The sequence below is a fragment of the Dendrobates tinctorius genome, unplaced genomic scaffold (genome assembly GCF_039654945.1).
Source record: "Dendrobates tinctorius isolate UK_male_01 unplaced genomic scaffold, ASM3965494v1 ptg000057l, whole genome shotgun sequence".
In the NCBI taxonomy this organism is placed as follows: domain Eukaryota; kingdom Metazoa; phylum Chordata; class Amphibia; order Anura; family Dendrobatidae; genus Dendrobates; species Dendrobates tinctorius.
The window spans coordinates 21166979-21191332 of record NW_027361725.1 but is presented as its reverse complement, the minus strand read 5'-3'; the positions used below and the strand labels follow the sequence as shown (position 1 = coordinate 21191332).

Below are 24354 nucleotides of genomic sequence, written 5' to 3'. Positions count from 1 at the left end.
GTCCTGTGCCCATATACCCATCATACATATCCACCATGCCATAGTCCCATGCCCATATACCCATCATACATATCCTCCATCCCATAGTCCCGTTCCCATATACCCATCATACATATCCGCCATCCCATAGTCCCGTGCCCATATACCCGTCATACATATCCTCCATCCCATTGTCCAGTGCCCATATACCGATCACACATCCTCCATCCCATAGTCCCGTGCCCATATACCCATCATACATATCCTCCATCCCAAAGTCCAGTGCCCATATACCCATCACACATCCTCCATCCCATAGTCAACCATTATGACATCATAATGAACGGCGAGGCTTGCAACCTATGATGACATCAGCGTCGCCATGGCAACCATTATGACATCATAACGAGAGGCGGGGCTTGATACACACAAACTTTTACCCCATTATGTAGATAGGGGCAAAATTGTTTGGTGAATTGGAACGCGCGGGGTTAAAATTTCACCTCACAACATAACCTATGACGCTCTCGGGGTCCAGACGTGTGACTGTGCCAAATTTTGTGGCTGTAGCTGCGACAGTGCGGATGTCAATCCCGGACATACACACATACATACATACACACACTTGAGCTTTATATATTAGATAGATATTCGGAGTATATATACTTTTCAGTATACTATCGATATTTCTTTTCCATATAGGTATCTAGCTAGTTTGTTGATCTGCAAAACAGAGGAGGACAAACTAGGCAGATTTATTAAATACTCAATGTAAGTTAATCTCATCACACCTTCCCCTTGACCTGCGGATGCTTGCTTGAAGGACAGTTGTAGACTATATGAGGGAGATATTCCTCTATCAAAAGTGACTTGACAGAACCACAACGAGGTATGACTCCATAAAGGAACACTCTAGCAGGACAACATGGCTCCATCAAGGAGGACACAGATTTGGATTTTACAGGATGCCAGCTTAGGGGACTACAGTCCTGACTGGAAGAATACAGATCTGCTCAACTGACCATCAAAGAACTCGTGGAGACGTTCGGAGAAGCTAGCCTGGGACCGTGTGGTCACCATGACCACATGCCTCAATGGTCTGTCAGCTTCCTAAGCTGGGTATTTTGCTTGGACTGTTCTACATGTCATTATCTGATTGGGGGGTTCAATAAAGTATTGCTATGTTGTATTACCTTCAGCCTGTGCTGTTGGAATAGTATTATACTCATGGGAAAGTGAAAGCAGGTGTTCAGTGGGATGATCCCTGGCCCATGCGGCCTTGGGCCAGCAGACTAGAGCACCCACTGACCCATCATGCCTCTACAGATGGGGATACATGGGTATCTCCCACATCTAGAGAAAACAAGGTTTATTCATGATCACAGATGGGGATACTTTATACTGCGAGCAGTGAGACTATGGAACTCTCTGCCACGTGATTTTCTCTGCTTTACTTACCTCTCCTACTTACAAAATTGTCATCTTGAGGAAGTGAGGGCTACAGCTGCTCTCTCGCTTCCTCTAAATGTCTGATTTGCTTTAAGGCAGGGAGAATGAAGCGACCACTAATTGGCCTCAGGGATTGAGTGACATAACAACAGGTGAGTATTCAGAAAGGTTTGTCCAAGTACTCGACAGCCCCTTCTGTCTAGCAGGACAACAGTTCTTTCAACTGAAAAACAGTGCTGTTGATTATAATGAAAATTGTACTTACAGTGGGTATGGAAAGTATTCAGACCCCTTTAAATTGCTCACTCTTTGTTTCATTGCAGCCATTTGGTAAATTCAAAAAACTATCACATGGTCATAAGAATTCAGACCCTTTGCTCAGTATGGAGTAGAAGCACCTTTTTGAGTTAGTACAGCCACGAGTCTTCTTGGGAATGACCCAACAAGTTTTTCACAACTGGATTTGGCGATCCTCTCCCATTCTTCCTTGCAAATCCTCTCCAGTTCCGTCAGGTTGGATGGTGAACGTTGGTAGACAGCAATTTTCAGATCTCTCCAGAGATACTCATTTGTGTTTAAAGGGGGTTTTACACATAGCGATATCGCTAGCAATATCGCTAAAGCATCACCGATTTGGTGATGCAGCAGCGATATCGCTATGTGTGATACTTACCTCCGACCGGCTCCACCGCTGTCTGTCGTTGATCGTGCAAGATCGCGCAGCTCCATTTCTCGTCGGCCACTTCCTGTTGGGCTTCCTGCTGGCGCCGACTAGCGACGCGTGGACGCGGACGGGAGGACGTCAGGATCGCCGCGTCTGAAAGGTAAGTAGCGATCGCTGTATCGCTGCTGCATCGCTGTGAGATCTGCCTGTGTGGCAGCTCACTAGCGACCATTTAGCGATGCACCAGCGATCCTGACCGGGTCGTATCGTTGTCGGGATCGCTGGTGTATCACTAAATGTAAAGAGGCCTTAAGTCAGGGCTCTGGCTGGGCCAGTCAAGAATGGTTACAGAGTTGTTCTGAAGCCAATCCTTTGTTATTTTAGCTGTGTGCTTAGGGGCATTGTCTTGTTGGAAGGTGAACCTTCGGCCAAGTCTAAGGTCCCAAGCACTCTGGGAGAGGTTTTCATCCAGGTTATCTTTGTACTTGGCCGCATTTGTGTTTCCTTCAATTGCAACCAGTCGTCCTGTCCCTGCAGCTGAAAAACACCCCATAGCATGATGCTGCCACCACCGTGTTTCAATGTTGGGATTGTATTGGGCAGGTGATGAGCAGTGCCTGGTTTTCTCCACACATACCACTTAGAATTATCACCAAAAAGTTCTATCTTCATCTCATCAGACCAAAGAATCTTATTTCTCATAGTCTGGGAGTCCTTCATGTGTTTTTTAGCAAACTCTATGCGGGCTTTCATATGTCTGGCACTGAGGAGAAGCTTCCGTCGGGCCACTCTGCCATAAAGGCTCGACTGGTGGAGGGCTGCAGTGATAGTTGACTTTGTGGAACTTTCTCCCATCTCCCTTCTGAATCTGTGGAGCTCAGACACAGTGATCTTGGGGTTCTTCTTTACCTCTCTCACCAAGGCTTTTCTCCCACGATTGCTCAGTTTGGCTGGATGGCCAGGTCTAGGAAAGCTTCTGGTGGTCCCCAACCTCTTCCATTTAAGGATTATGGAGGCCACTATGCTCTTAGGAACCCTGAGTACTGCAGAAATTCTTTGTAACCTTGGCCAGATCTATGGCTTGCCACAATTCTGTCTCTGAGCTCCTTGGCCAGTTCCTTTGACCTCATGATTCTCATTTCGTCTGACATGCACTGTGAGCTGTGAGGTCTTATATAGACAGGTGTGTGCCTTTACAAATCAAGTCCTATCAGTTTAAATAAACACAGCTGAACTCCAATGAAGGAGTAGAACCATCTCAAAGAGGATCACAAGGAAATGGACAGCATGTGACTTAAATATAAGTGTCTGAGCAAAGGGTCTTTTTAAATAAATTTGCAAAAATTTCTACATTTCTGGGGTTTTTTCAGTCAAGATGAGGTGCAAAGTGTACATTAATGAGAAACAACTTCAGAACAACTCTGTGACCATTCTTGACAGGCCCAGCCAGAGACCTAACCTCAACCCAATTGAGCATCTCTAGAGAGACCTGAAAATGGCTGTCCACCAATGTTCATTATCTAACCTGATGGAACTGGTGATGACCTGCAAGGAAGAATGGCAGAGGATTCCCAAATCATTAATGAGAAAAATATGAACTTTTTTGAATTTACCAAATGGCAGCAAAGAAACAAAGAGTGAAAAAATTAAAGGGGTTTGAATACTTTCCGTATCCACTGTATCTGGAGATTGTATTTAGCTTTATAATGCATTAATATCTAATCAATATCTTTTATAAGCCAATTTTATACCACTAACTAATACAATTTTAGAATGAAAGCTGATATATTTAGCATAAAATACTTTTAACTGCAAAAATCTGACAAGTATTCCTTTCCCAGTTTTATTCTTGAATTTTGGTTGAATTGATGGTGCACGCATTTTGTTGTGTCATGCATTGCTGTGTGCTAATATTTTTAGTAAAACTGTCATTTTGAAAAGGAAATGGTGCTTTGATTTTCCTGTTCATTTGTCATGACAATAAGAGGGAAAGGAAGAAACATCCTGTTTATAGAATGTTTTTCTTTATATTTTCTGAGTCTCTAGGGTGTGTTTGTGCGAAGAATAAGAGTATTAATTTTAGATTAAGACTAATCCTGTTCCCGCTCACAGAAGAGCTGTCTATAATATTGTCTGATTACAATCAGTAAGATGTTTTCTACCAAGGGTAATTTTTTCACATTTGATGCAATGCAAGTGGCCTTTCCCTTTTCTGAGAACTATAATCTGAAAACTCCAGATAACTTCTACCAGCAAACATGAAAAGAGATAATTAATATGTGCCACTCATTAAGACAGTGTTTCTAAATGCAAATTGTATTCTTTACACTTAAGGTACTGTCACACTTAGCAATGTACCAGCGATCCCGACCAGTGATATGACGCGGTCAGGATCGCTGGTACATCGCTAGGTGGTCGCTAGTGAGCTGCCACACAGGCAGATCTCATGAGCGACATCGCTGGGGACGGGGATCGCTACTTACCTGTCAGACGAGGCGATCCTGACGTCCTCCCGCCCGCGTGCATGCGTCGCTCGTCTCTCCACAGGAAGCGCCGCAGGAAGCTGACGACGAGAAACAGTCCTGGACGTTCTTGCGCGATCAGCGATTACCAGCGGGGGAGCGGGTTGTAGGTAAGTATCAGACACAGTGATATTGCTAGCAATATTGCTATAACGTCACAAGTAATAGCGATATTGCTAGCGATATCGCTTAGTGTGACAGGCCCTTATCTGTAAAGATACTCTTTCTCCAAGAGGTGCTTGAAAGTTTGAGATGTTTTCAGAGTTTTAAGAATATTTTGGAAAGGTGTGACAGTGATAGTTGAGAGGCTGAAGAGGAGCATGTTGTGAAGATAATGAGGGCATGTACTAACATTTCTTTGATTCATGGTTGAAAAATTGGTGGATTCTGGAAATATTTTTGAGTTGGAGACAGCAAGAAGAGATAAGGGCTTGGATAGGTGGTTTACAGGACAGGGCAAAGTCAAGGTTTACTTACAGGGAGCTGACTTTGTTATAAGAAAAGCGTGATGTCAGTACAGGTGCATGAGTTTTCTGCTCATGAGATTGTGGCAAGACTTTGTTGCAAATCACCCAGTTTATGAAGGTAAGCCAGCCTTAAGATATAGCAAGAGTAGGAAAGTCAAGAACCCGGTATTAAAATGTTCCAAAACTTTATTTGCATTATTTTTAAATATAATATATATATATATATATTATTTTCAAATTGACAACCCCAAATAAAGCCTCACTAGAAGACCATAAAATGTAACTTTTATTTCTATTAATTAAAATAAAGTATATACAAAGGGTATAAAACGTTTTGTCCCTAATCTGTCTCAAAAGTCTGCAGTTATTTTATACAGTATTCCTGCTAATTTATTATTATTATTATTATTTATTTATATAGCGCCATTAGTTCCATGGTGCTGTACATGAGAAGGGGGGTTACATACAAAGTTATAGATATATTTATAAGGTGTATAGCACCCAGTATGCTAATACTTATTGGCAGAATAGGACAACAAATTTTAGCTCCAGCGTCCCACCAACGTGTTTCACCGTGCTAGCGGCGTCATCAGGGGATGAGACATAGGCTTATTATATATATATATATGTATATATATATAGTTGTGGCCAAAAGTATTGACACCCCTGTAATTCTGTCAGATAATACTCAGCTTCTTCCTGAAAATGATTGCAAACACAAATTCTTTGGTATTAGTATCTTCATTTAACTTGTCTTAAAAGAAAAAACACAAAAGAGAATGAAGCAAAAAGCAAAACATTGATCATTTCACACAAAACTCCAAAAATGGGCCAGACAAAAGTATTGGCACCCTCAACCTAATACTTGGTTGCACAACCTTTGGCCAAAATAACTGCGACCAACCGCTTCCGGTAACCATCAATGAATTTTTTACTATGCTCTGCTGGAATTTTAGACCACTCTTATTTGGCAAACTGCTCCAGGTCCCTGATATTTGAAGGGTGCCTTCTCCAAACTGCCATTTTTAGATCTCTCCACAGGTGTTCTATGGGATTCAGGTCTGGACTCATTGCTGGCCACCTTAGAAGTCTCCAGTGCTTTCTCTCAAACCATTTTCTAGTGCTTTTTGAAGTGTGCTTTGGGTCATTGTCCTGCTGGAAGACCCATGACCTCTGAGGGAGGCCTAGCTTTCTCACACTGGACCCTACATTATACTGAAAAATTTGTTGGTAGTCATGTTTGACTGTAGGGACCGTGTTCTTTTCTTTGAATGCCTCTTTTTTTCTCCTGTAAACTCTATGTTGATGCCTTTGCCCAAAAAGCTCTACTTTTGTCTCATCTGACCAGAGAACATTCTTCCAAAACGTTTTAGGCTTTTTCAGGTAAGTTTTGGCAAACTCCAGCCTGGCTTTTTTATGTCTCGGGGTAAGAAGTGGGGTCTTCCTGGGTCTCCTACCATACAGTCCCTTTTCATTCAAATGCCGACCGATAGTACGGGTTGACACTGTTGTACCCTTGGACTGCAGGGCAGCTTGAACTTGTTTGGATGTTAGTCGAGGTTCTTTATCCAACATCCGCACAATCTTGCGTTGAATTCTCTTGTCAATTTTTCTTTTCCGTCCACATCTAGGGAGGTTAGCCACAGTGCCATGGGCTTTAAACTTCTTGATGACACTGCGCACGGTAGACACAGGAACATTCAGGTCTTTGGAGATGGACTTGCAGCCTTGAGATTGCTCATGCTTCCTCACAATTTGGTTTCTCAAGTCCTCAGACAGTTCTTTGGTCTTCTTTCTTTTCTCCATGCTCAATGTGGTACACACAAGGACACAGGACAGAGGTTGAGTCAACTTTAATCCATGTCAACTGGCTGCAAGTGTGATTTACTTATTGCCAACACCTGTTAGGTGCCACAGGTAAGTTACAGGTGCTGTTAATTACACAAATTAGAGAAGCATCACATGATTTTTCGAACAGTGCCAATACTTTTGTCCACCCTCTTTGTTGTGTTTGGTGTGGAATTATATCCAATTTGGCTTTAGGACAATTCTTTTTGTGTTTTTTCATTTAAGACAAAGTAAATGAAGATAATAATAACAGAGAATTTGTGTTTGCAATCATTTTCAGGAAGAAAATGAGTATTATCTGACAGAATTGCAGGGGCGTCAATACTTTTGGCCACAACTGTATATATATATATATATATATATACCTCCAAAGACCATCATAATTTTCCACTATTTTTGTTATATTAATATATATATTGGCAGCTCTAAACCAAGCATAAAAACCTCCAATGCGTTTTGAGCTGAACACATCTCTTGATCCCAGCGTAAGTCAAAAGTAACCAAAGACACCTATCTATAAAAGCATGGATGCCATTTATCAATCGAAAGCAACTGATACCTCTAATCTAATTGAAGAACACTAATAAGTAAATAGACATTTTATTATAGAATAAATGTTGCTGGTGATTCCAGATAAAGAACTGTGTTTCATTGTGTGTATATGTAGTAACAATATGTAAACCTCAATACAATGATATAAAATATAGCAATGGAAAAGCGCAAGCTATTGCAACAAAAAAAAACACATGAAAAATTCATGAGAAAAAAGAGAAAAAGAAAGAAAGGGAACTAATAAAAATTAAAAAGATCACTTCTATAATTCATGCCCTCCGGATGACTGGTTCCTAGATTCAGAATCCAGAAAACCTCACTATTATAGAACTTTCTATCCTAGTTTCCTCCACAGACAGAATCATGGACCATTTCAATACCAAAAAATTGAAAAAAGCGAAGATCGTTTTTATGTACAGTAATAGAATGTTTGCTATTTCCTGTCACACTGGCAATACCTTTTTCAAATAAAGCGACATGTTCTGTCACTCCTACTGTTAGTCTGGGGCAGCACGGTGGCTCAATGGTTCAAGTCCCACCAAGGACAACATCTGCAAGGAGTTTCCTCCTGGTTCTCCGGTTCCTCCCACGCTCCAAAGACATGCAGATTATGTTGGTGCTGTAAAGATTATTAATGTTATTAGTCTCCTGGAAGATCATCCAGCATAATATAAATGAAAAACATTTGATTATATTTAGAATGTAGAGCAAGTCACAGTTATTGTGTTTTTTTCAGCTGAAAAGTAGTGTGTGGCTTTCTGCACATACTGTATACACACATGTTGCATCATGAACCACCGTATTTAAATATAGAAATAAAGACGCTCACCTTGCCAATATTGTTTGGGATTCACCAGAAAGTTGATGATCGGGTGCTAATTCCTGCTGGTGACGCTCAGCTACTGTAGAACCAACGAAGAGTTAGGATTTTCCATCCATAAAAGTCATCTTTTTATTAGGAATTAATTTAGGAACTGGAGGATCCATCATGAGGATTTGGCTGGAGTCACACACAACCATTAAAAAATCGGTCCGATTTTTACGGTACGAAATCGCACAAAGATTTCTTGTCCAGAGATCCGTCTGTCATACGAATTTCCGGCGATGAACCGATTTTATTCGCATCTAAGCATCAAACTGACATCCAATGCCAATGCCTGATGCTCTTTCCTGTTGACCTGGAGAAGTCTTGCGATTTAATTGCAAGTCACATGTGTGGTGCGTTTTCTATGGGATTTTTAATTGCATCCATAGACTTGCATTGGCGATTCCGATCCGAAAATCGGTGACAATCGCAGCATGCTGCGATTGTCTCAGTCCGAGAAACGAATCCGATTAAAAAACGCATGATGGGAGCTGCCCCATAGAATAACATAGGGATGACTGCAATGCGATTTTTTTATCGCATTGCATTAGTCCGATTTAATCGCTAGTGTGAATACGGCCTAAAACCTTATGCGGTTCTGATCTATACTACCTTCTTAGTCATAGGAATAAACAAAAACAATGAAAGCTATGAGGCTGGCTATGTTTGTTGGTCATACTTATACTAATGTAACAAGGGAAAGAGGACTACAGACTCACCCATTCTTATAATAATCTGACAAGTGATTGAAAGAATGAATAAAAAAAAATGAGTCCATTTAAAAACTCATTGGAGATGTTACTAGTGATGAGCGAGTATACTCGTTGCTCGGGTGGTCTCCGAGTATTTTAGCATGCTCGGAGATTTAGTTTTTGTTGCCTCAGCTGCATGATTTGTGACGGCTAGACAGCTTGAATTCATGTGTGGAATCCCTGTTTGTTAGGGAATTCCCACATGTATTCAGCCTATCTACAAGTCGCAAACCTCCCCTTGAGAAAGCGATATGCGAAACGTGAGTCGGGGCATCCGTGGCATTGTGGACAGGTATATATCCCATAGCCTGTACTTATTTCCACTTTCCCAGCCTGTGTGTCTTACTCGGGTAAAAACTTTTTTCCTCTTATGGTATGTTCAGTATATGTCAATTATGACTGTAAGATTTTATGAATTCTTGTATCTTTAATAAAATTTACTATGTTTTAACACTCTTTCTGTGAGTGGTGTGGTTAAATATTTGGTATCCATTCTTTAGGTGGCTGTATTCTCACACACCCCCATGCTTTGATTTATTTTGGGATTCATTTTTGTGGTGAATGTCCCTGTGTACTAGCATTGATATGTTTTTGGACATTTTTGAAGTCGCAAATTATGCAGCTGAGATGCCGAAAACTAAATCTCCGAGCATGCCAAAATACTCGGAGAACACCCGAGCATTCTCGGGGAGACCCGAGCAACGATACTACTCGCCCATCACTAGATGTTACGCATTATACCTGGTCACTAGTAAAAACAAACTCCAGGGTCTGCCGGGATGGGAAACCTAAGAGACGACATGGACATCAGCCAATCTGTTGCTACTGGCTAATCGCCAATTATAAGGGCCACTAGATAGTCCATTTTTTTTTTCTTCATATCTGGAAGAGTAGTTTAACAGTTTTTAAAATATTATCTATATATATAAAACTGAATGTATGTATGTGTGTATCACCAACCAATCAAGAAGCATCTTTCATTTTGCCAGAGCTGTTCAAAAGAAGCTGAGCTGTGATTGGTTGCTATGAGCAACAGTTTTCCTTGCAACCAATCACTAAGCATCTCTCATTCTCATTCATCGGGTTCTTCAGCTAGGTAATTAATAAAAACCTAAGATAAGAATAATGTATTGTATGAGTCAGTAAGGAATGGTAACGAGAGAGTATTAGCTCAGAAGCAGACGTTGTAGGAGGTTAGACTTAAGGCCCCTTTACATTTAGCGATGCACCAGCGATACGACCCGGTCAGGATCGCTGGTGCATCGCTAAATGGTCGCTAGTGAGCTGTCAAACAGGCAGATATCGCTAGCGATGTAGCGACGCAGCAGAGGTCGTTACTTACCTGTCAGACGCGGCGATGAAGACGTTCTCTCGCCCGCGTCCACACGTCGCTCGTCGGCGCCAGCAGGAAGCGCCCGACGAGAAATGGACCCGGCCGATCTCGCACGATCAGCGACAGACAGCGGGGGAGCCGGTCGGAGGTAAGTATCACACATAGCGATATCGCTAGCAATATCGCTGCTGCGTCACAAAATCGGTGACACTTTAGCGATATTGCTAGCGATATCGCTATGTGTAAAACGCCATTTACATGCAACAAATGAGGTTTTAGAGGGGGCAGAAGTGGATCATATAGTGCTAGAGAGGTGATTAGGTGTATAAATATAAATAATTATAGGGAGCACTTGCAGGAAATACAAGACGCTATGTGACATTTCTCCATTTGTCTCAGACACTAAACAGTTTGGCAGCTGATACCCAGCATGACAATTATAAAATCTATGTAACAAAATGTCTTCTAATATATTGTGAACTTGGAAATTTTAGCTATGTGTTAATGTCATATATACATACATCTATAATAAAATTCACACTGGGTTATTATGATCTTCCAATGGATTTACATTTCCATAACACAGTAACTTTATTGCCAGCCTTAATTTTAATGCACTCTTTACACATAGATCTACAATTATCCTTATCCTAAAAGAGTATAATTTCTTAGCAAAAGAATTGGTGAATTGGAAAATGCAAAGGTTTAGTGCAGGATAAGGAGGCAGTGAATCGATTTCATCCTTAGTGTTGTTGCTAACTGCCAGCAGAGGAATGGATTGAGATTTCGGTGAGAGAAGCACCTGTGGGATTAGACTGCATTATACACAAATCACTCCAGTTACTGCTGCTGTATGGATGCCTAGGAGACTGCACCATTTTTCTTAAGCCAGTCATCTCATTCGTAAATAATTACTCTACTATCATGTCAGGTGTCAGAAAATAGATCTTACACTTTGGTCAGGGACAAGAATACATATTTTGATCATTACTGCTTTGTTCATGAAAGACCTTATGCATTCAGTGTTCATTGAGTCTCGACAAAGACACATCAAAAACTGAATTACTTTGGGGATAAAATCAAACTAAATACACTGCAAGTAGGCTGTCAAACATATAGTGAATGGGAGATAAACCTGGAGTATTGTTAAGTACATATAGGACTAAAAGGGGTTAATCAGCAATCACAGGTTGATTGTGGGCAGCTGAAGAGGTGGGTTAGATGGCTGCTCACCATATCTCCCCTTCACATTGTAAAATGAGGCCTGTTTGTCTTGTCTCACACATGTCTGTGTATATAGAGGTGTGCAGATCTCCTGGATTGATTGACTTTACTAAAGGAATTCTGTTCCCCAACACGTCTGATTATCCACCACATTTGGAAGTTTCAGACTTAACTTGACAACCCATCTCTTCAAGAAAGCTCGCAGCCTTCAATGACCCTGCTGCTACCTTACCAGCACCGGAACTGCTGAAAACCCACCCCCACACTTCTGTCTGCTTTCCTATTATACGGTAGAATGTAAGCCCTGAAGGGCAGGCCCCTTTCCCCTCTGTACCAGTCTGCCATTGTTAGTTTCTTCCTGTAATTTATATTTGTATTTTGCTTGTAACCCCTTCCCACGTAGAAAGCCATGGAATCAATGGTGTTGATGATGCTCTTTATAACACTCCCATCAGAGGTTTAGCATTATGGTTATGTAAGGCTTGCTCAGACATAGCAACCATAGCATGGAGGTCCTGAACCACAGTTTTTGATAAAGGAAGCTTGTGACTTTACAGTCATTGAGTCAGCAGAACCTTGACAACTTTACTGCATTATGCACTTCAATACTCGTTGACCCTGCTCTATAACTTCACATGGTCTGAATCTTACTGACTGAGTTGCTTTGGTTCATACTTTTCAATAACATAGTTGATCATGGAATATTTAGGAAGGAATACATTTCATAAACTGACCTTTTGCCGTAGTGGCTCGAAGTACGGTACCATGCTTGAATTCAGTGAGCTCCTTAGAATGAGCCATTTTTTCACAAATATTTGTAAAGGCAGACATCATGATAAGGGGCTTGATTTTGTATAACTATAGCACAGTGGAAATGAATGATAAACTGAATGTGTCCCAAAACTTTTGACAATATAGTATACATACAGAATTCTCACTGGAGTTAATTTCCCCTTCCTTGACTGTAAATAAAATCAGCACTGGTTACATGTGAATAAAATGTCATCTCTATATCTTTAAACTAAAAATGGATGAAGAATGCAGGCTGTTACTTTCTTTATAAATAGGCTAAAAATTAATTTTGTAATCTATGCCTTTCATTTCAGGCCATTTGGTTTCTGAAAAATTCAGCCCACATTAAAATAACATTTAGTCATCCAAAATGGCACGATCTGGACTTACGAAGTTGAAAACAGCAAAGGATATGAGCCATTTTATGTTGCTTGACTTTTTTCCACAAAATACTAGAATATTGGCAAAATTTCCATTGCTAATATTCCATAGAACACATTAAAAACTGTTAATGAGGTCTGGCAAGTCGAAAAAGCATAGGATTATGTGGATGTAATAAGATCTGATTAAAGGGTGTACAAGCACTGAAGGGTGTTAGGGGAAATTCTTTCCACAAAGAGTATAATTAGTGTCTGATAAAAAAAAGCATTTGATATGTTGGCTTTAAAGAAAGTATTTTGACTACGGAACTGTTTAACCTCTCTATAGCTAGAGCAGTGAAACGGTTAATGCAGATTTATATGGGATGCTCAGATGTGAGTTATATTATTGATTACGAAAAGTAATTTAAAAGCCCAAGAAGAAGCATCAAAGTCATTTTAACACTAGCTAATCCTATTGTCAATGTTTGGCACTGTAGTTAGTTTCTCCTCTTACATAATCTGTCTGCCTGATCAAGTGCCCATAGACATGAAGATAAAGCTTGTTCACACTTTCATTTTCAGATTTAGCAGTAAGATTCCATCCAGAAGGGTAATGGAAAAGGTGTTCCATTGGGAACCTTTTCTTAAGGGCCTGTCACACTAAGCGATATCGCTAGCAATATCGCTATAACGTCACTGGTTTTGTGACGTTATAGCGATATTGCTAGCGATATCGCTATGTGTGATACTTACCTCCGACCGCTCCCCCGCTGGTTATCGCTGATCACGTGAGAACGTCCTGGACCGTTTCTCGTCGTCAGCTTCCTGCTGGGCTTCCTGCTGTGGAGACGAGTGACGTGTGCACGCGGGCGGGAGGATGTCAGGATCGCCGCATCTGACAGGTAAGTAGCGACCCCCGACCCCTGCGATGTCGCTGGTGAGATCTGCCTGCGTGGCAGCTCACTAGCAACCACTTAGCGTCATATCGCTGGTCGGGAGCGCTGGTGCATCGCTAAGTGTGACAGTACCTTTAAGGGGGTTTTACACTAAGCGATATCGCTAGCAATATCGCTAAAACGTCACTGGTTTTGTGACGTTATAGCGATATTGCTAGCGATATCGCTATGTGTGATACTTACCAGCGACTGCCTCCCCCGCTGTCCATCGCTGATCGCGCGAGAATGTCCGGCTCCATTTCTCGTCGGGCGCTTCCTGCTGGGCTTCCTGCTGTGACGTCCAGCGACGCTGGAGGCGGGCGGGAGGACGCAGGATCGCTGTGTGTGAATGGTAAGTATCGTGCGCTGCGTCGCTGCTGCATCGCTGTGAGATCTTTCTGTATGAAAGCTCACTAGCGATCATTTAGCGATGCACCAGCGATCCTGACCGGGTCGGATCGCTGGTTGGATCGCTGGTGCATCGCTAAATGTAAAAGGGCCTTTAGTCTCTCAGCTAGGATTTAAGATTTCTATCTAAAATATAATTATCCGCCCCTTGAGGAAGCAGAGGCAAAACGTACTTCAGGCGTAGACAGCAGAATGGTAATACTCTGGTAAATATCACTTTATTCATAATATGGTCTAAAAAACTATTCTTTATAAGAACCAACCCCACAATGTCTTAGGAAATAATGAATTAAGCACTTATTCCCTAATGACTCTTTATATTTAATACTTTGCGTATGCATTAACTATTCTTTGTATAATATGGGCATAGAATAGGGTCATACTGACCCACCAATCTATCAGTGGATCATACTGTTGGCACAAGCTCTGAATCAATAATGTGTGGCAAAGTTCACCTATAATGTATTAAATCTTATAAATAATAAATAGTACACTGGTAATTATAACAAGAAAAATTAAGATACTTCTAAAATTGAACTTGTATATGTAATATGTTGGTAGGCACTCGGAATCAATTCCTTTGTTGGGCCAACTTTATGGATAAATGCAAATATGTAATTGGTATGATGCTTTCCACTAAAAGTACATTTCATTTTCTAGTTCGATACATTAAATAGATATCACATGAATATGCCTTTGGCTACATTTAATATTGGGTACCTTGAGCTACAACATATGTATAATAATTTACCTAGTATTTTTTAGTTTCTTTTATTTTTTTTAATTTTTTTTATTCTTTCTTTTTTTCTTGTTAAATGTTGATGATAGATTAATAATATTAATAAGAAATCTAGTTCATGCTCTTAATATAATGCTTTAAAGGGAATCTGTTGGCACAGAAACACTTTTCAAACCAAAGACAGTCACTCGGTGTGTACACACACACCCTTGGTGTGCCCCAACATTTAAGTACACCTTTCCAACTGCTTGTTTCCCCTCTATCTTTACCCTTCCTTCTTTATTTTGATTGACAGCTATAGAGCGACAAAAGGGTGGAGATGGATGGAACACAAGTACGTGGGAAGATGCACTTAATTGTTTGGCCACGACAAAGGTGCACCGAGTGTCTGTACTTAGTTTGAACAGTCGTTCTTTGCCGACAAAGTTCCTTTAAGACTAAATCTGAAATATTTTGCATTAGACTATCTCATGCTATGCTTGCAAACAACTGACTGAAATATATTTATAACGGTCAGAAAGATTTTGCCTTTATCTCATTTAAGCTAGATCGTCTAGTATTTGGCTGAATGTCAAATCCAATTGAAAAGATGAAATGCCAAACCAAGTGAAAAAATCATTCAACGCTGGTGATAACAGATTACTGCTATAATATGTTGGATCTTTCAGTTCAGAGGACATTTGCATTTACTCCCACAATATTGGAGATTAGAAGAGTTACCATTTGACCTTTACTGTGGATACATTATGTTGATATTTTGACAACGTAACCCATCTAACTGCCAAAGGCGTAAGCTCTTGGCCCAGATTCAAAATCTGTAATATGGCCGTCAGCGACCCAACCGTGGACTATTCCTAACAATATAGAGGAAAATGCAGGACCTAGGCGCTGCTGATAATGACTGTGCAAGGAAGAGGGGATGTAATTAAGGTTCCTTTTATTGATAAGACATTATGGCGATGTGTTTCAATACCAGATATGTATCTTTATTAGGCCAAATACAGTACAAGTGCACATGCATGTGGTATAAATAGTAAAAATGGCTCCAAAAGCTGCACCCTGTGACCTAATTAGCATAAAAGATTTAGGCAATAAGTGCAATAAAAAACAATAAAAACACAACAATCAAACCAAAGAATCTATCTAAAAGCAAACAAATAGTCTGTAAATAGTAATAAAAAGCAAATAAGACAAAGAATCGATAATCTAAAACCAGAAGGGATGGAGCAAGCAAGGATATAAAAGGAAATGGGCCAATGGGAAGGAGTCATGAAAATAGAAAATGATGTGAAAATAGAGGGATTGGACTGCAAAGAGAGGGAATGGAGGGGATGGGGAACGATAAAATGGAGAGCATGCAAGGAAGGATGGAGATATACAAAAGCCAAATAAGGTTAGGCTAGGGGTAAGAAAACGATCAGAGGAAAGACTGGTGGGTAGAGGGAAAAATGGCTGTAGAGAAGGGTAGGAAGGGAACAATGGATAGATAGATAAAGAAAACAGGAGCCAGAGAAAGATGGAGTTAAGAAAAAATAAGTGGAGAAAGGAGAGATATCGATGGGTTCAGCTGACAGTCTAATGTGTATGTGGGAGCTGGCTGATTGATGGTTGGCAGAGATGTCAATCATGCACGTCCGATTTCGTACTGCCGATTGCATTGTTTCACCCTTTGACAAGCTACTGGTGACATATCAGGCCACAACCTTCTCAAAGAGAACACAGGAACATTCGGCAGCTATGTATGGGAGTGTCGGCTGAGATGGCTGCCGACCAAATGATCAGCTGAAATATTATTTAGCCAACAGGCATTTATATGTGTATAGCCAGCCTGTAGTCCCCATACACATTAGACTAATGTCAGCCGCCAACAAAAACCAGCTTGGTCAGTGACCTAATGTGTATGGTGATGCTGGCCATCTGATTGTTTGAGGAGATGTCAGTCTGGCATATCAATTGACATCTGTGAGAAGCACTATAGGAGACAAAAAGCGTCAATAGGGTCTTATCTGGTGGTAAATTTGAAAAAAATACACTTGGTTTGCACTCACTATTATTCCACACTGTTAAAGCGAATAAGACTCATCAGAGTCGACAGTCGCCACAGAACCACAGGGCAATTCACTGACCGATTTGAAGTGAATTGGTAGAAACGTGGATATTCCCACTGCTGCTGTAGCAATGATGATCCAGACATATAGATGATAAAGGATGGTATTTTATTCTCTATTCTCAACGCGTTTCGAAGTCAGTATGACTTCTTCATCAGAAGATGCATCATCTGAGGAAGAAGTCGTACTGACTTCGAAACGCGCTGAAAATAGAGAATAAAATACCATCCTTTATCATCTATATGTCTGGATCGTCATTGCTACCGCAGCGCGGGAATATCTTTGTTTCTTCCAATTTGACAATTGACACCTGTCGGCAGCGATGAACATCAGTGGCCTTTTCATGGAGATCACAGGAGCTCTCAGCAGAGAGGAACATCGTTGTCTTTTACATGGAGAACACAGGAGCTCTCGGCAGAGATGAATATCTATGACGTTTTCATGGAGAACACAGGAGCTCTCAGCAGCGATGAACATCGGTGGCTTTTTCCTGGAGAACACAGGAGCACTCAGTCATATAAGAACTCTTATGTATGAGAAAAATGGCCACACTATCAATTAGTATATTCGGACGACCTTAAAGGTAACTATACACCTAAGAAAGCTGTTGAGTAAATGTCCAGCTATCTGATTGCTGTCTCCCCTGACTCCCTCCATACACATGTATTCTCAGAACCGAATTCAATGGGGCTTTCTAATGTAATGTGTAGTAAAGAGCCTTCAGACTTCTGTATTTTGCTATTCTTATGTTTCAAATTAAAAATATGTTGTCTGGATTCAAGCACTAATAATGCAAAATTATAAATGAATGACACTATTGTCCTAATATCTGATAACATTTAAAAATACTACCTGTTTAAAAAGTTCTAATGAAGGAAATAATTCCATCCTTAACCATTGTTCGCTCAACATTAGGTCATATGTGCAGAAAATCTACTCAATGTATGATCCTTCTTCACGGCACCAACTTACAAGGAAAGTCTCGGTGATATAACATCTCATGGAACGTGGCAGATAATATGAATGAAAGCGAACCGATGTCTTGTGTGAAATCAGAGGCAATGAAAGCTACAGTGGGGTCTCAAATAATTCTTTAAGTGGGGTGCTACAAATAGTTATAACTCAGAAGTTGTATGGCAGAGTACAAGATATTTTCCTTAAAAACATTTACTTATTCATCCTTAGTAGTTTGCGTTCCAACAGAACCTTGGAAATAATGTGTTTTCTTCAGATTTGTTCTTGTGGGTGTGTCAGTCGATGTGCCATCTGTAGCTGGAGAATGGCATGTAGATAAAGTACGAATGTTGTTGTACCCACACAGGCTCACTGCATTGTGACTGCTAATGACTGTGCGCTGATATATATGTGATACGCCTAATATTCTAGCTCTTTGGCTCCGCTCATACTTGTGTTTGTTAGTTAGGAGGATACTGAACTCCTCCTAGATGTTCTACATTAAAGCCGGCTGTTATATCAGAGAGACATACTTTTCATAATGTCGTTCCAAGTCCTTGAATTCTGTCTTAATGTAAAACTTTCTAAAGGTTCCGAATATATTTCAGTTGTTGGACCCATTTGCATTTAGTGGAAATGCATAATGAATGAGATTAGAATCAATGCTTGGAAATGGATCTATGCAAGGCATCACTATTAAAGCTTTTTCTAAGATTAACTGTCAATGGGGCAGCATGATGGCTCAGTGGTTACCACTGTAGCTATGCAGCATTGATGTCCTGATTTAAAATCCCACCGAGGATGACATCTACAAGGAGTTTGCATCTTCTCCTCATGTTTGCGTGGGTTTCCTCCGGGTTCTCCGGTTTTCTTCTACACTCTAAAGACATACTGACAGGGAATGTAGATTGTGAGCTCCAACGGGGTCAGTGATGATACTGAATTAAAGGATTGCTACTTCCAATAGGTGGCACTAGAGTTCTTGTTCAACCTGTTTTAAGAGAAAAATTGCATTTTTAATTTCCCAGAGGAGCATTGCAAGGCCTATAAGTCTCTTTGCACGGTAATATCAGGCATGTCACTCTCAATAAGAAGAAATTTTACCACTTAGATCCCATGTTCCACTAAGTCACGCAGGTATTGATGTTTTACATCAATGTGCTTTGGTTCTTCCAATGATCTTGAAATGCCTTGCTGGCACATTTATTACGTTGCTTGTCATTATAATTCACAATAAGATAAGCTGGTGGTTCATCCAGACCTATAGTCCTTGGCTTGAGAAAATTACTTTTTGGCTGGCATGAACATCAAAGTAATACTCTGCCTCTGCAGACAAGGAATTAGGATTACTCCACATGTTTAACAATTTACCACTTGTGGATTATCATTTCTGTCTCTAGCTCATTTTGTGTGCACATATAGTATGTTTCAAATCTCTTTTTACAAATATGTTCATATGTGGGTCTTAGAAGGTTATTTCTAAGTTGCCATCTTAAAGCGAACCTGTCAGCAGTTTTTTTCGATCCAAGATGCAGCCACCGCATATCAGGGCTTATCTACAGTATTCTATAATGCTGTGAACAAGCCCCCAATCTGACCTGAAAGACAAGAAAAGTAAGTTTTATTATACTCACCCGGGGGGGGCGGTCCAGTCCGATGAGTGTCGCTAGTCTTCTTATGATCGCCGCCCTCCTGCTGCTTCGTGGCTCCCCAGCATCACGCTCCTGCGCAGATGTATTTCTTTGCCCTGTTGAGGGCAAAGTAAAGTACTCAAAAGAGGTACGTCCAGCTCAATGAATTAGTGAAAACAAAATTTATTCACTAGAAACTTCTTAAACAGAGGATAAAATCATCAGCACAGTTAGGCTATGTGCACATGTTGCAAATTCAGCTGCGGCTTTTTCCGCGCGGAACCGCAGGTAAAACCGCAGGTAAAGTGACCTGCGGTTTGGTCTGCGGTTTCACACCTCTACTATGGAAACCGCCCAAACAATTGACATGCTGCGGTTTGTAAAAACGCACCGTCAGCACAGCGTTTTTGAAAACCCAGAGGGTTTCATTGTACTGTACTAGGTCAGCGGAACTGCCAAAACCGCTGCGGAAACGCAGCAGAATCCGCAACGTGTGCACACAGCCTAAAAGACAGGTAGCGATATCGACGCGTTTCTGGAGACTAAGCTCTCTTAATCACCCCCGGGTAAGTATAATAAAAGTGATTTTTCTTCTCTTGCAGGTCATATCGGGGGCTTATCTACAGCATTATAGGATGCTGTAGATAGGCCCTGAAAGTCAGTGGCCGCATCTTATATCGGCAAAACCTTGTGACAGGTTCCCTTTAATGTCAAAGACTATTAAACCTTATTGTGCATTCACTGACCTCCCATCTCCTCTCCTGCCAGTTCTGTAAGGGTATGTTCCCACGGGCAGAAACCGGCAACGCTTTGAACGCAACTCATGTCCAGGAGAAGGCTATAAGAAGATAGCAAAGTGTTTTCAAATTTCCCATTCATCAGTTTGAAATGTAATTAAGAAATGGCAGTTAGCAGGAACTGCATAGGTCAAGATAAGGTCTGGAAAACCAAGCAAAATTTCAGTGAGAGCTGCCAGTAGGATTGCTAAAGAGGCAAATTAGAACTCCCGCTTAACAGAAAAAGACCTTCAGATTGACTTAGCAGACTTTGAAGTTTTGGTACATTGTTCTACTGTTCAGAGACACCTGGACAAATATGGCCTTCATGGAAGAGTAATCAGAAAAAAAACTCTCCTGTGTCCCCCCCCCATGAAATTCAGCGTCAAGTGTATGCAAAAGAACATATAAACAAGCCTGATGCATTTTGGAAACAAGTCCTATGGATCGATGAGGTTAAAAAAGAACTCTTTCACCGCAATGATCAAAGGTATGTGTGGGGGAAAAGAGCACAGAATTTCAGGAAAAAAGCATCTTGTTAACCATTAAGCATGGGGGCAGATCAACCATGTTTCGGAGTTGTGCTGCAGCCAATGGCACGGGGAACATTCTGCGGGTAGAGTGAAGAATGGATTCAATGGAATTTCAACAAATCCTTGATGCAAACATAACACCATCTGTAAAAGCAGATGTTGAAAAGAGAATGGCTTCTACAAATGGATAATGATCCTACACACACGTCAAAATCCACAATAGAGTACCTCAAAAGTTGCAGGCTGAAGGTTTCACTATGGCCCTCAAAGTTCCCTGATCTGAACATCATTTAAAATCTGTGGCTAGACCTCAAAATAGCAGTGCATGCAAGATGACCCAGGAATCTCACAAAACTGGAAGAATTTTCCAATGAAGAGTCTGTGATTTGATCTTTATCTCTCAATGGGAGATCGATATGCTGGAGGGTTGCCAGATTTTGGTCTGAGGCCTACTCGAGTAGTGGTAAACAAACACACACAGAGATAGGATATGTATCTGTAGGATGTCACCCACTCCTAATTTAATTAAGTAGCTTATATATTCATTTGAGTAGGCGGTTACATTACATGATTGTATTTCATTGGACAATTGATTATTCAACAGTAAGCATAAATGGTTTCAACCAATCATATTCTTATTCGTTAACCAATCAGATTATATTCGGCCGTTAATTATTAGATACATTCGGGAATTTCCAGAAAAAGGTTAATACAGGTTGGTTGTTATACAATACTCTAATATTACCCTCATTAACCTGTCTTACTAAGGGTTCATAGCCCCTTTATCTGTAGTTCTAAGACTCTGTACCCATTAGAGGTACGTGGAATTACTGATAAATCCTTAAGCTACATGAATCATAAGTGTCATAGAGGTGAGAGCACAGAATAACAAGATTAGGGTGAGAGGTGATTTCTGCAGTCAGCTAATATTATAGGAATATGAAGTATGAGACCCTAAGAGTGTATGAAAGGACCCTATAGAATCATGGTTTCCCTATCAATCCCCCCTTTTGAGAACAGATATGACTCTACCACTCACATATAGGTACATTCAAAGGCCTAATGCCAGTGTCGGACTTCCTAACCCTTCTTCTGCCGAATTCCCCATATGGAAAGGGAGATCATATCTAATTCTCAACCTCATACCATTTGCTCATATTCATCACTATTGGGTTTCAATGTAATGTAGATAGTTTTTGTAATAGACGCATCAATCAATCTTTGAAGTAGTCCTCTGATACACGGTATGCAGCAGCATCCACAGGTCACAAGTACTGCTGCTACTACTGCGAGAGAGATGAGAAGGCTGGACACAAGATGACTCCATCTACCGAACCAGGATTCCAACCAGTCCATGAACGGATTGTTGATACCCGAATTTTCTGCCAATTCTTTGGACAGGGATGTAAGACCCTCCAACGCCTTTGTGATACTGCCATCTGGCGAAGTATTGTTGGGGATAAAGGTACAGCAGAACGTTCCAAACATTTTACACACGCCCCCCTTTTCCGCTAACAACATATCTAAAGCCATTCTATTCTGGTGCGTCATTAAAGAAGTTGGGCCTAATTGTTCAGCTATCCCTTTTACTGCATCCCTTGTATAATTTATAAACCTTTGCTGATTATAATAAATATAATTTATCCAATCCACATTTTTATTAACTGTCACCCACCAGAAGAAAATTGATTCAAAACCTGCTGCTATCTGGTTTCTGGCCTTGTACTCATCAGGTACCCCTCTGGGTACTCCTATATTGTCTATATAAACTCTAGGATCAAAGGACCCAGCAGGTACTGATCTTCTATTTCTGTGCAGGGTTTCAACATTCATTCCACCTCCTTTAATCTCTTCTGATGAAATTATTTTAAATGGCATGAGCACCTGAACTAGAGCACAGCTGCCAATCCAACTTGGTGGCAACCTAGGCCTTAATTTCATATCTCCACATAACCACCATATGTCACTCCTTGCTATAGTTTGGTTATAGAACCAACTGGCTTTAAAACCTCCTGTATCTGTATTTATGGGGATGGTGATGTGATAAAACTCTGAAGTTAGATTTCCTACCCATCTCCCTGGTCCTGTCCTCAGGAAACAAGTGTAGTCACCTGGATATGCATAAACTCTAGGTGGCACTTGATCAATTTTTGCTATTGGATACCGGACTGATAGAGATTGACACAAAACATTATTACTAGGGTCATATGTGGCGTTATACAAAGCTAGAATACACTGTAAATCTACTTGATCCTGTTCTGAATATCTGAGGGGAATAGTCCCTAAATGGGGCCTAGCGGTTGCACATGCAATACAATCAGGTTTGTTATTTTGCTCTGTAGTATACTTCATCCATAGCAGCCATTCATTCCTCTCTGTGTAGCCTGTTTCTACTGCTAACTTCTCATAGCCTAATTCCCCAATTCCATCAACATCCAACATTTCTCCTGACCTTTGGGGTTTGTCCTCCCCTTGTTCCTTGTCCTGTGTAGGAACAGCTTTTAACCAAAATATTCCCTGCTGAACCTGTCTACCTGGGATATACAGTCCCAGTACATAGACACCTACATCTCCAAGAGAGGGTTCATCCAGGGTTATAAGGAGAGGATTGCAAGAGAATCTCCAGTCCAAAACCTCTGGATCACAACCCCATTTTGGAATGGGTACAGCAATATTCATCCTTTTGAGGAGAGGCTTTCCTGATAAACTAACACGAGTCATGGCTTCCTCTGGCTTATACCCCCATGAAGTTCCCGTGTTCCAAGCTGCATCTGACCAAGAATTACAGTTCTCATTTCCAGGTCTAGTTACACAGATATATATCACCGCCCCTTCAGCTCCTGTTAGATATTTATAATTGGGGTTGCTACTTTTCTTCCCAAATTTAAGATTCCATTGACACTTCACTATCTGACACAAATCCACCCTAAATGTAGCTGTTGCTGCCTTAGTGTCAAACCACAAGGTTACTGATGTGTTATTTTGAGGTGTCTCGTCCATTTGTCCTTCTTGCAGTAAAGCTGCCAACATCATCAGGGGCAGGACCCTCACTCTTCCGCTCCAGGACCTCATAGTAGCTTGTATGGACCGGTCTTCCTTTAAGCTCTACGGACGTGGTCTTCGTGTCTTTTGGTCAGCAACCAATGTCTGGATTAGCTAGAATAGAATCAAAAACTTCTTTATACACAAATGGGAGTCCCTTTTGGACTCCGGACCTGCTGCAGGGGTTGTCAAATAGTTACAACATCTGTGTAGACAAAAGAGTACCTCAGTTGTGGTAGTTTCTGACATCAGGAAGGCTTCCAGTCCCCTGAAAAGAGATCAACACACATGAGCACATACTTCATACATCTTACCTTGGGCAGCCTGTATGAAGTCAATCTGCAGTCATTGAAACGGATAGGAGGGCCCAGGCGCACGTGTGTGTTTATGGCATCTTTCTAGTCTATCTGTGTTGTGCG

The 24354-nt window shown here is 41.0% G+C and overlaps 1 long non-coding RNA gene across 1 annotated transcript; it reads right to left on the bottom strand.

Annotated features, from left to right (window-relative positions):
- Nucleotides 1–18073: 18073 nt before the first annotated feature.
- On the bottom strand, nucleotides 18074–20424 carry LOC141091977 (uncharacterized). Its single transcript, XR_012232634.1, has 3 exons — nucleotides 20331–20424; nucleotides 19588–19700; nucleotides 18074–18944 (listed from the first exon to the last, which is right to left on the bottom strand). It is a non-coding gene; the product is annotated as an uncharacterized lncRNA (long non-coding RNA).
- Nucleotides 20425–24354: the final 3930 nt, after the last annotated feature.